Source organism: Vicugna pacos, chromosome 2 (genome assembly GCF_048564905.1).
Source record: "Vicugna pacos chromosome 2, VicPac4, whole genome shotgun sequence".
In the NCBI taxonomy this organism is placed as follows: Eukaryota; Metazoa; Chordata; class Mammalia; order Artiodactyla; family Camelidae; genus Vicugna; species Vicugna pacos.
Window position 1 is genome coordinate 48130337 of NC_132988.1, and position 14136 is coordinate 48144472.

Consider the following 14136-nt stretch of genomic DNA (forward strand, 5'->3'; position numbering starts at 1 on the left):
TTCACTCTGAAGCCCAGGACAAAGAAGTTGTGGCTTCCAGGGGCATATTAAACTCAGAGTTGAGCACAGGAGCACACAGGAAGGCAAACCAAACCATGGAAGCACATTTAAAACATCTGCTCATGTCATGTCTCTTAACCTTCCATCAGTCAAATCAAGTCGCATGGCCAAGGCCAACATCAATGGAAAGAGGAAGTGTATTCCATCCACAGTGGAAGGCAATGCAAAATTACAGGGCAAATGATGTGGATGTATCATCCTACTACAGGCAGGAAAATAATGAGAACGATTATCCTATTTCCAAATGAGGACAGACTCCCAAGAAGTTTAAGTGGCCTGCTCCTCATCACACAGTTAGTAAGTAGAGGAGCTGGGAGTCGAGTCTGTCTTAGGATTCTGACTTGTGTTTGCTTTGCTATGACACAAAGTGCTCTTAGAAGGGAAAGTGATTGCTTAAGGCCAGGGAGTCTGAAAACTTTTGGGGAAAGTGAGATTTGATATGGATGTGGAAAGATATGTAGATACTAATAAGTTAATTGTACATGGTGGTTTACCCGAAACAGTCCTGAGTCATCACTCCTAAGAGGAGTGATGTGTGAAAGGTGGCGCGATATTGTGGATGTCTCCCTGCACGTGTAACTTCTCTCAAGTCTCCTGCTTCTTTCTTAAGTGATACGCATTCTTGAGCTTCAGCTCTGACCCTTTTGTCAGTGCAGACCTTCCCACTCCCTGCATGCTGTCACAAATACAAGGCAAGAAGTACAGCATGGTGGAAAGAAGTCAGGGGTGATAAATCTGACCGGGGTTCTGGCTTCAGGTTTTTTACTTTGGGTGAATTTTGATCTTCTGAGTCATAGTTTTCCCATCCATAAGATAAAAAGGTTGAGTTAGATAATCTCTAAGAACCAAAGCCAGACCGAGACTTGGCATCTCTCATTGCCAAATGATTTGGCAGTCCTTCAAATTGATAATCTTCAAATAATTGTTCACCATGTATTTAGTGCAGCCAAGGTCAGTAAGGTCAATGCTGCAAGGATTTATTTTCTCCACTTGAGGTCCCTGTCTCCACTGACAGCAATGAGGTTAATTTATATTTGCCCAGTTACATGAGGATTCCCTCACTTTTGTTAACTGGCCCTCTATTTCTTGTGAATTCTTGCCCTATTACAGCACCCTTTATAAATCAGGGCTCAAGAGCACCCCTTAACAGAGCTCTGAGAAGGACTCTTGGATTCTCTGTCATCTGCATGTGCTTCGTTTAACCAGTGATGCCCTGTCCTGCCTCTGCCCTCCTGCCTGGAATATCTTCACTCTTCCTCTCCTCTCTTTATCCAAATGGTCTAGTTGTATTCCTCTATGGACAACTTTCCTCCAACCTCTCAATGGAAGGAGGTATTCTCAACCCTGTGTTTCCATGTGCTTTTTCATACCTCTTTGCAAAATTTACTTTATTGCTGTAAGTTATTTGTTTATCATCTTTGTTAATAAACTGTGAACCAGGGGAAGTTAAAATCTCTGTGTTTGGTTTTGTGTCTCATGTCCCTAGCTTTTAGAGCCTTTATCAGTCAGCTAGTGCTAAAATAATGCTGCACTGCAGAGCAAGCCACCTCAAAACTCAATGGCTGTAATAATAAATATTTATTTTTTCATTCATGCATCTGTGGATCAGCTGGGAGGGTGCTGCTTTAATCTGCACATCTGGGAGTTGGCTGGGTCATCTCTTACCATCCATATTGTTTAAGTTTTTTTCAATGCTTAAATTGAAATTTAAATACTTAAATTTTTTTAATATTTTAAAAATATTACATATTTAATATTTTAATATTAAAATACTGTCCAGGTTTACTGAGATACATTTCAAATAATATCGTGTAGATTTAGGGTGTAAAATGCACCAGTTTGATATACTTATATGTTGGGAAGTGATTACCACCATAGTATTAGCATCACATCACATGATTACCATTTCTTTTAGGTGGTGAGAACATTTAAGATATATTTTCTTAGCAGCTTTCAAATGTATAATACAGTGGTATTGACTGGAATCACTATGCTGTACTTTACATTCCTAGAACTTATAGCTGAAAATTTATATCCTTTGACCAACATCTCCCCACTTCTCCCCACTTCCAGCCTCTGGTAACCACCCTTATAGTCTCTATTTCTATGAATTTAGCCTTTTTATATTCCACATATAAGTGATATCATACAATATTTGCCTTTCTCCATGTGACTTATCTTAGCATAATGTGGTCACAATCCATCCATTCCATCTATGTTCTCACAAACGACAGGATGACCTTTCTCATTGCTGAATAATACTCATATATGTAGTTCATATGTGTGTGTCTACACACACACACCCACACACCCCTACATACCACCCAATATCTCTTCAGAGGCCCATTGGGTGGAGAGACAGTGCCTATTCTTTTCACGGTGGTGGTAGAAGAACAAGCACTATTCAAGGCCGTACCTAAATCATGAGCACTGTGTCTCCTTGCCCAAAGCAAGACACATGGCCAACTCCAAAGTCATAAAAATACACTCTTCTCACCATTGGGCTGTGAAAAGGATCAAGGTGCATAATATACTATGATGATGTGAAGACTTCAGACCACAAATTCAGTCTACCATGGTATTTGACGGTATGTTTGTTGTTGAGTGTTGTTGAATGAATGCATTTGCATGAGTCCATTTCAAAATCGCAGGTGGTTCAACAAGGATATACTTAAATGTAGGAAACGATCAGGGCAAAGTGCTAATCTGAGCTGCAAGTTGAGCTACTGTCTGTGGCTGCTCGTTTTTTAGCAAAATTGAAGCCACATGACATCACTCAGCCATGCTGAGTGGCACCAGGAGGTCCTGGAAAACTACAGTGTCTGCAGTGATTCATTCCTTAATCTGGACCTAAGCGCAGGTATAAGAGCAGCCTTTTTCATACCCTGAGAGCAACTGTCTATAAGGCAGAAAAGGAAAGAAGATGTGATTCCTGATTCCTGTATAAAGCCCTGACACTGAGTACAGGAAGTGATTCCTCTTTATTACCGCTATGCTCTTTGGTTTCCTGAGACGCCCCCCACCCACCCCCACCGCCCCGCCACCTCCCCGGCACAGATTTTCACTGGGATTAATGAGCAAGAAGTGATTCTTCTCTTTATTAAAGAAAACCAGATACCTATCTTAACAAGCCCATAATTATTTTTATTCTAAAATGGAAGGGACGATGTCAGGTCAGTTAAGTAACCATGAGTTTGGATGCAGGCATAACCTCGGATAAAGGGGAGCGTCTTAATGAGATAAAATAGCCATGGAGGGCTTTTATATTTTACGTGTTTACAGAAAGACCACGAGAACCTCCCGAGCTGGGAACCCTGCGACAGCCCGGTGAGAATTAAAGTCCTATGTGAGCTTTTCAGAAAGCCGGGGTTCCAAGGGAAAGGGAGCGGAGGGAGCAGAGAGGCTGGAGAGCCCCAGCGGTTCATCGGGAGGTCGCCGGCCGGGAGGTCGCCGGCCGGGAGGTCGCCGGCCGGGAGGTCAGCCACCACAAGAGCCTGGGTCTCGCTGCAACGGGGGAGCCCCCGACGCGCTCGCGTCCCAGCCGCTCTGCCGAGTGGTGTGGGGCCGTGGCAACAGCCTCCGCCAGAAGCCAAAGGAGGGTCGCGCAGGGAAGAGCACCGTTTTTCCAGCTAATAGAAGGAGGTCAGAAGCCTCGACTTGGCGAGTGCAGAGAGGCTGCCTCAGAGACCCCATAGTTCTGGGATCCAGGCCTGTAAGAGCCCGAGTTTAGAGCGAAGGGTCAACAGGGAAGGCTGGGGTGGGGTTTGCCGCCTTATAACCTGTGTCACTCCGAGTGATGGGAGACACATGAGTGATTTTTCCTTCCCTGCGTGTGGTAGGTAGGTCAATATGCAAAAGTCAGGAACCAAGTGAGGAATGTAGAGCCAAAAAAAAAAAAAGGGGGGGGAGAAGGTGGGAGGAACCCCAAACATAAGTTTCCTTGTTTTCCTTTGGAACTTTCTTTTTCCTTTCTTATTTGTCAATTTAAAAAAAATAGCCATAGTGTGTCTTCCCTTTACCTTAGGACTTTGTGAAAAGTGATGTATAAAGTATTGCAGAGAACTCGGAAGGAGTGAAGCCCTTAATAACATTCCAAACGAGGCCAGGCAAGGCAAGTTTGCTGAGCGTTGTGGGGAATTTCTTTAGGTTTTCAAGTCCCAGTGAGAATGTGTAAAACCCGATACTTTTTCCTTTACGAGAACTTTAAGTTAGAATGTGCATAAATAAGTAAAGTAAGGCTATTTGACTTTTTCCAGATCTGTCTGGAATAGGAACTCAGAAGTTCACCTACATACATTTTTATACCATTACCTGCACCTGTCTCTCAGTCTCTGTTTTTAAGCATTTACTCTCAGAGGGAAAATAACAAAAACAAAAACAATAAAAAGTCAAAAGCTAAACTGCCTGAACAAACCTGTACCCATATTAAATCTACTTATCTTTGCTTGCATTCATTTGTTAAAATAAACAGAAAAGAAAAGACAGGAAAGTTGGGTAAGGATCAGATAGTCAGTCAGTGTACACGTTCTGGAAACCCTGTCTGTTCAGGGCTGTTGTAGGCACCCCGGACCTGGCTCAAGTGTAAAGTGAGACTCTCATCTTTACAGAGCTTACAACTCAGTGGTAAAGACAGAATGACTACAAGTCGATGAAATGAAAAAAACAAAAACATGGTGTGGTATGGACATATGTGTGTGTGTGTGTGTGTGTAGATAAGCAAGTTTCTGACATAAGACAGATGTTATAACTTTTACTCTTTTCTAACAGTTAGAGTAGCATAAAGTGAAAGACAAGAGATTCCCATATCAGGAAACTCTCCCCAAAGCCATTTGAGCTATGATATTTGAAATAAGGGTGGCCTAGATTATGGAGATGGGGATATGTGTTTGGGAACGATGGAAACAGAAACACTGTATCAAAACAAAAATTGATGAGATTTGCTAAATGACAGTCATTTTTATTCATTTATTTTTAAATATTTTGGTGGGGAGGAGGTAATTAGGTTTATTTATTTATTTATTTTAAAGGAGGTACTGGGGATTGAACCCAGGACCTCATGCATGCTAAGCACACACTCTACCACTGAGATATACGTTCCCCCACCCATGACAGTCATTTTTAACAGTGACCAGGCTTCAGCTGTGTGATGCTTTCTCAAATCAATACAAAAGAAGGTCTAAGGAGAATTTCATAACTGCCTTGCCAGACCTCTTAAAATGCCCAAAGAGGAAGTATGCCAACTAAGAAAAATTGGCCTAAATAATTTTAAACTAGGCATTCTTCTTTACCTAAAATTTGTTAACTGCTCCAATATATGGAAACACACAGTGAGAAAGAAGTGTTAGAAATAAAACTTAAAGTGGTTTTTAAACCCAGACTCCTGCCTCTCCAGCCTTGTTTTGCCGCATTTGGATGCCTTGCCCTGCCTGATTTCTCTGGGTCATGTAAATGCCTTGTTTTATCAACATCCCCCAAACCTGTGCATCTTCACATTTGTGCCCTTCCGTTTTTGCTATGCAAGGTTTTATACCTGGAACTCTCCGCACAACCACAACTGACTCCCACGTTCTGTTCTTCAAGAACCAGCCTAGATGACAACCGCTCTATGAATCTCTTTCTGGTGCCTTCTTTCCACTCATTCTTCTGGAAAGAAGCAAACATGCCCTCTTTTGGGGTCCCCCAGTACTCTGAACATATTTCTATTATATCAATTTCCAGATTGTTATAAGTCTATACAATTAATTATGTACATAGTTTTGCCTACTCCTTGATTTCTTGAATTGACTTGAATTCTTTGAGGGCAGACGTCCTGTTTTTTTCCAGATTTGTGTTCTCAAAGCATAATATAGAGTCTGACAGTTAGCTGGGATTCAATAAAGGACTGAAATATAAAGAACATATTTTAAAATGAGGCATTGTAATCTAGAGAGGAAAAAAAGAGAGGTCATCGCATATTAGTATTCATACCAGTTTTGAAATTCCGTTTCTATTTTAATCTCTCTTCTTTGAAACTTCAAGCTAAAAAATAGAATCTTTCTAGGTCATAGGACTGGCAGAGTGGCTGTGAGTGCCTTGATGTTTTCTGGAAGAAAGTTCGCAGACATGTGCCTGTAAAAACACTGAGGAAAAGGTACAGGAAGATGATATTTTCATTAAGTGAATGATAAAACATGAATCTGTATACATAATATGCATCAATGCATATACACATATGGAAAAATAAAAGCACAAAACCAATTTCTACCAGAAAGAGCCTTTGCTTCAATAGTTAAGTTATCAAATACGTTTAATTTACTCAAGGGACATCTAGATTATTCATAAGTCTGGCTTCCTCACCTTCTTCCTACTGCTGCCCAGATTTTGATAATTTCACTATTTCTTATTATACATCAGAATGTAAATGATGCTAGGGGGAAAAAGTAGGAAAATTTGAAATTAGTTAATCTGTTTTTTCCAAGGACTTGATTTGGACAACTATTTGTGGATTTAAATTTATTGATCACTTCTGAAAAGTTTAAAATTGAGCACTTTTATTCTTCATATTGAATATAGACCTAGGTGTGCTAGAAATAACGCATCTCTTGCTTTTTTTTTTAGGTATTTAAAACTATTTCAAATTCAATTCCTGCTGGTCTGGTGGGGTGCTTAGTCCCCAGTAGCAATAACCTTAGGGCTTCATTGTGGATGTATTGAACTTCCAGGATCATATTCAGTGATAACATATGGGGGTTTTGTAGGGAAGCCTTCTGATCTCGTATGTGTTCTTATAGTTTGTCATGTGGACATCCATTTTCCCTGCCATGGGCCATTAGTTCCAACTTCTGCTGTTTCTGTCCATGCTTGGGGAACAGGAATCTTGGTAGAGACTTGAGACCCCTGATCACTCACAACTGTTCCCACCTGCTACTGCCTTCTGGGGTGCAGTCAGGGAGCCCCCTGCCCTCCTTCTGCCCTAGCCCAGCCAGGCCAATACACCTTTCTTGTCCCTCACCCTCCCAACACAGAGAATCCCTTTTTAGTTGGAAAGAATTCTTCCTCTTTTAAGTTTCTTAAAGACACTTGCCTCTAACTGTAACTCCCTTCCCTTCCTGGGCTTTAGGTGGGAGAAACAAAAGCCAAGAATTATTTTGCAGAAAGCTGCTCTAGTTGCTTTTCACTCTGCCACAAACATTCCTCGTTGCAATAAGCCAGATGTCTCACCTGTTTGAATCAGGAGAAAGAAAAGGTGAAAATGGAATGAAATTTGATCTCAAAGCAGTATCCAGCTACAATAAATACAAGAGTTGCTAAGTGGAAGAATGCGTTTATCTTGTTCTCAGAATCACTCACCACCGGTTGCAGACTCTCTCCACCACAACCTGTATTTCCCTGAAAATGCAGCAATTTGGCTCCCGTGAAGAAATTAAGGAAACAAGGAACTGAAATTATATCAATTCCATTACTTACATTTCTTTAAAATACAACCAATGATGTGTGAAATTATATAATTATTATATGAATTTAGTTTGTTAATTAATATTTCCACTAATAGTTAATTAGAAAGTTCTTGCTTGGCAAATTTTTATATTACTTTTCACTCCCTTAGGCAATATATATCTCTCACTATTGAGCATGTTTTTGGCCCAAATTATGATGCTTGTCTTGGCAAAGGGAGAGTTCTAAACCTAATGATCAATTTTTCATGACGATTGCTCCTCTCTGTCAGGAATATTGGGCTTTAGAAGGAAGTCACTTTTTTTTTTTAACAAAAAGAAAATACATCAGAATTTTGATACCTAAAAGAAAGATTATAATGAAAGTATCCACCTCTGAGAGGAACTCAGAAAAGTGGAAGTGATTTTATCATTTTACAGATAAGAAAACTAAGCATGAAGAAGGTGAAAAAAATTTTTGTCATAAAACTATTTGATGGGGGAAAAAAGCAAAACCCTTCTTATTTACTGACATCATTAACATTTTAAGCTTCATAAAGCACTTTCATATGCTGTGAATTTGCTATTTAAACTGCATAATTCTTTGAATTATGCTTTATTTTATCCTCATTTATATAGAAAGAAACAAAGTCAGTTACTAAATAAGAAGCTAAAACCTGCATAGCTAGAAAGAGCAACATAGGTCTCTGATTTCAAATACCATGTTATTTGCAGTAAACTATCAGGATTTTTCTAGATTATAGATTTTTACCAGACTATGTGATTGTCCATTTCAAATACTGTTATATAAAATAAGAATTACTGGTTTAGACAATACCTACTTTGGTAACCTCATCTTCTACCACATCTACCCACGCACATCCTTCTTGGGTGGGACACATAGGACGGATGGCATGCTCATGTGTGACCGACCCAGGGTTATGTATAATTATCAGTTGGCACACTATGACTCTGTCCTCTTCTGTTCCAATCAAGAAAACACCCAGAGGCGATGGGGCGGGGGAGAAAGGTATAGCTCAGTGGTAGAGTATGTGCCTAGCATGCACAATGTCCTGGGTTCAATCCCTAGTACCGCCATTAAAAAATAAATAAATAAACAATTAAAACTAATTATGCCCACAATGAAAATAAAAATAAAACAAATAATTAAAAAGAAGGAAAGAACCCAGAGCGAGCCAAACTGTGTATAGTCCTCCAGATTCCAAGTCTGCCCAACCTTTTGGCACTGCAAGTAGTCAGGGTCCAACTACAAAGTTAGAGGGAAGATTCCACACAACCCTCCCTTCTGACATCAAGTGCAGTTCAAGGTTTTCCCCAAACTATTCTCAGATTTGGAATTCACTTGAAAAATTTACAGAACTGACTGGAACCTGTTGTTTTCACAGTTACGGCTTCTTAGGAAGGTACAAATTAGAACCAGCAAAGGAAGAGGCACATAGTGAGGATCCCAGATGCAAAGCTTTCGTGGAGGCGTTACCCTCTGGCATCAATGTGCAATAATAAGCAGAGAGTATACTGGCAACCTGGAAAGCTTGGTACCCAGAGTTTTTATTGGGACTTCGTAATGTAGGCATGATTGTTTGATTGATTGCCCAAATAGTTAAACTTCATCTCTAACCACTCTCAATGCTCCAGAGATTGGGTGGCTATCACATGACACAAGGGGTCTACCAGGAATCCCCTTGCTCACATGACTCTTTCAGACACGGTCTGAGAAGCCTACCATGAATAACAAAGATACTACTATCACCCAGGAATAGAGCGATACAAGAATAGAGAGGTTACTTCCCAGGGGCCAGGGACAATGACCAGACTGGGAAAGGCCAAAATCTTTACCACACGGAAGAAATCAGAATGGAATAAGGTACCAACATTATCTGAGGAAGAGCTTTGGATTCTAATTTATTTCAGTAAGTGAGACAGTCACACACTTCAGCATGTTAATATTATTAGTCACAAGTTACTGATATAACACCTCACAGATGATTGCCACCCAACATTTCAGCGTATCTCTGCAGTGCAGTGAGAGCTGCTACTCCAGTCACTCAAGAACTCATCACACTCCCTTTCCTCGTTACCCTTGCTCACGCTGGAATCTCTTCATTGGAAGCACTTCTCAGTGCCATAATCTGCATAAGAAAAACTCTTATTCTTCTGCTCTTCAAGATGAGGTTCAATTGTCATCTCCTTTTGAGACCATGCCCAAGCTTCTCAGGCGGCACTGTCTTCTGTGAGCTGGGGGATACCAATACTGGCAAAGCTTGGTCCTCCTCTAAGAGCAAGCAGTCCACCTGTCCCTTGAAGACTGTGAAAATATGAAGGCAAGTGCCATTTTGTATTCATATTTGTGTCTTCAGTCTCTGGCACAGTGACTATACTCAACTAATATTTGTTAAACTGACCTGTAATGTAAGCGGTCTTAATGTGGTAGGCGTTAAATGACCATTACAGATTCTTGAAGGGCAGACTGACACAATGAAAATGGAGTTTAGGGAGATCCATCTGACACAGTATGCAAGGTGGGATGTAAGAGAACAGGACTACAGGAACGTCAACAAACTAGGAGGCTCTTGCAGATGTAACCAATGACATTTCAAAGGAAGATCTCTATCTGACTTGTGCAAATGGACAAAACTAATTCAGTAAATCAGTAACGTCAATCACTGGCAAAAGTTTCTCCTCCTCCACGTGGGGCATAGTTTCAGGATGTGGTAGCTTCGGTTTGACCAAACACCATTCTCTGAATAAAGAGACAGCTATGAGTTGTTAGCTAATGCTCACAGCAGCTGTCAGATGATATCATATCTGGGATGGGAGCAATAGCTAGTAAGGAAGAGTGGGTCACCAGCAGCATTTACTATTGTCCCTCTCTTGAAATACACAGATCCACTTGCTTCTTAATTAAATTTACTCAATCCAGGCACAGCTTCTCAAGATTTTCTGGTTAGTTACAATTTCTGGGAAAACTTATAAGAAGAGTTAGTAGAAGAAAAACAATCATTCTCATGGCTCCTTTGGTCCTGAGTCTAGGAATAATACCCATCATCCTCTCCTGCTGGTCTAGGTAGCTTGCCTGGTAAGTCGACCCAGACCTTTGACCCTGAGGAGTCTGAGCTCTGGTTACCTTCCCAGATTAGACTGAGCATGGGCCTATCAATGAATGCTCTCCAATGGATGACCTGAGTGTCAAATATATTCCTTCCTGTCCTGATTGTGTAGCTTTAGTTCTACTTCCTCATGATGATCAGGACCAATTATACCTGCCAGAGATAATGTTATTTTTCTTTAGATCCTGCTTTACTGGCACAAGGACCCCAAAGTGTTACAATAGTGGCTACAGCATAAAAGTTCAGTGGGATTCTTATTTACCAAGTTCCTTGATGGAAGCATCCCTTCCCTTGGAATCAGGAACTCTAGACATACAGAGCCTAAAGTTGAAGAGACAGGAAGCAAATTTCCCAAAGTCGTTAAGTGGACAAATGGTAAGCAGGACCACTCCTGCTTCCACTCTGTTTCATGAGCCCATGTATTCTATTTATTGGGTATATGGTACCATATAATGACCATTGGTTTAAGCCATATACCATATCTGGAATAATACCTCCTCATCCTTATGGGATGTCACCTCTAAGCTGTGCCTCAGGTAAGCCTTCAGGAGACCATTCCAATAGTTAATCAAAAAGGCAGCTTCTGACTGTTGTGGTATGTGATTAGCATCAGTAGATCTCATGGTCATGTGTTCAGTGCCATGCTTCCTTTGCCATAAGATGACTTCTTAATTTTAAGACAACATTATGATAGACCCCATGTCAATTGCTTATATACTTCATAAATCCTTGGAAGGTTCTGGTGGTGGCACTCTAGGCAGGAAGACAAACTCAGATGCATCAATCAAGGTCATGATGGAACCTTACCCTATCTAGGAGATTAAGGACCCAATGTAATCAACTTGTCACCAATTTTTTGGCTGGTACCATGTGGGGAATTCAATGCTGAATTTTGCTACTGGCAGATTGGACATTGATGAACAGTGGTAGCTACATCAGTCTTTGTGAGAAGAAGCCTGTGCTCTTAGGCCCATACTTGGCTTCCATCTTTCCCCCAAAGTTTACTCTGTTCATAAGCCTATTGTGTAAGCGCTGAAGTGAGCAGAGTGAGGCTGGCCGACACCTACTGGCCAGATCATCTTGTGGCTCGGTTATTCCATGCCTCTTTTGTAGTGGATGTCTTTCATGAACATTAAAGTGTGGCACAGAGATCCTAATACTTTTCGCTTTTAACCATAAGCCCAGACACTGCTTATTTCCTTGAACTTCGTTTTCCAGGTCTTGGGAGTTTGCTCCTTCCGTGGCCCTGACCCGCAATCTAAGTCATTCATCACTGCCCGTGAGACTGTAACCTCAGGCAACTTTTCATTCCACTCAAAGTAAATGAGCAGATGTATAGCTCTAAGATCTGCTCTTTGGGAGGATATCCGCCATTGCTGTCACATGAGGTCATTCTTGAGTAGAGCCTATGGTGCAGCAGCAGTCCATTTTCTGCTTATACCCCCATTCTATGCCATTCCTGAGCCAGACTCAGGCTCTGCCCCATGTATGTTTCTTGAGTAAATAACCATAGACCCCTCTAAGAAAAAAAGGGACATAAATGAACTTATTTACAGAACATAAATAGACTCTTAGATCTAGAAAACAAACTTAGGTTACCAGAGGGGGAATGGGGTGGGAAGGGATAAATTGGGAGTTTGAGCTTTGCAGGTACTAACTAATATATATAAAATAGATAAACAATAAGTTTATACTATATAGCACAGGGAACTATATTCAATATCTTATAGTAACTTATGGTTAAAAAGAATATGAAAACAAGTATATGTATGTATATGTATGACTGAAACATTATGCTGTACACCAGAAACTGACACAACATTGTAAACTGACTATACTTCAATTTAAAAAATGGGGGGAAAAAAAGAAAAAAAGGCAAAACCACTTCTAAATACATGCTGTATCAGGGCCCTTCGTTATGAAGATCTTGCCTCTCCTTTGACAGGTTTTTGGTCTTAGAACTGGCAGAAATCTGGAAACTGAGTGAAGGATCGTGACTTTCATTAGGGTACCCTATCTCAGGCTTCTGCTCATTCATTCTTCATCTCTTTTAATTATATATTAAGCAGTTCTCTTGTTGGTGGCTCATCTTTTTTGCCTTTCGAAACAGCATGTTCTAGGAGCCCCCTCCATAGATTCCTGAAGGTCAGCAGCCCCCGGCCCCACCCCCCCACCCCCACTGCAGGTCCTACCTTTCTTAACCCTGCTGCCACTTAACGTAATTCTGTCCACTCTGCTTCTGAGGTGAAGTGCAGCACTAGTCTCTGCTGTTCTAGGTCCTGTCGTCCCCCTTGCTACTCGGGAGCCCAGTTTTGTAATAGCGGCTCCTACTGTCAGTACCAGCCTGCAAAAGACGGCCACTACCGGGCGTCCAGTGTGCTGATACCCCTCCTCACCAGCATGCACCGTGTCGCCCTAGGAAAAATCTGGCGTGCGGTGATGGATTTGGTGGCTGATAAAAACTGGTTGTTTTGAGAAATTGGATTGAATTTATTCAGCATTTTTCCGGAAAGCGAGAGAGAGCCTCTACATTCCACTTATTAGAAATGTTCTCTCTGTGGTTGGACAGGAATAACTCACGAGGCTTTTTCCATGACTTGAGGGAAAAATTTTATAATAATATGTAATTTTATTTTCTATTATTCTAAGTTTAGAAAGCATCCTTCTGATTATTCATTTAGTTTCCAGATACCTTGATAATGAAAGATGGTGCCCAGAATAGCAGGCATGTGGTCTATTTTCTGAAGCTCCCCAGTGAGCTGATAAATTCTGATTTCTAGGCCTGAAAAACTTTGTGCCAGCGGCAACAGGAAGCTCCTTATTCAATATAAAATAGGCCAGAGTTCTCCATTTCCCAAAGTGTTCAGGCAGAGGTGAAGAACCATCTGTCATGGGTGTCGTAGAGGGTATTTTTGCACTGGGTGGAAAGAGATGATGCCTTAGGAGTAAGGTTTGCCTAACTCATGGGCCTATGACATTTGACTAAATTCATTTTAAAACTGCCATAATTATAACTAATGTTTGTAAAATAGTGGTACTGTCTTCTGTTACTAAACATCCCAATTTCCTCAGGAATCTCTCCCCATGGATTCCTGAGGTTCAACTTAGAACCCTAGCAGTTTCTTGAGATGTTGCCTCTGAATGGTATGTGGATTATTTTGGACATCAGGACATCCAGCTCTGGGGGTCTGGAGCCCCACTGCTCTCCAGGAATGGAAGGGAGGCTTGTGTTTTCTATGGGGAGGGAGCTATACAAAAAGGTAAATGATTGCTGTAGAACTGAATATTTATTTGCTACATGGATGCAAGCAGGTGGACACCATAAATACCTTGAGCACATGCAGAATTTTACATCAAGAAATAGAGCAGCTATGGGTGGCTGAGAAGAAAAAGCAGAAAGGGTAGAGACACAGTTATAGAAGATGCAAAAGTACCAATGAGTGGAGAGACAGTCACCAAGAGCATGGATGCTAGAGTCAGATTGGCCGTGGTAGTAGCGCAGATTCTATCACCAACCAGACCTGCAAAGTTAGAAA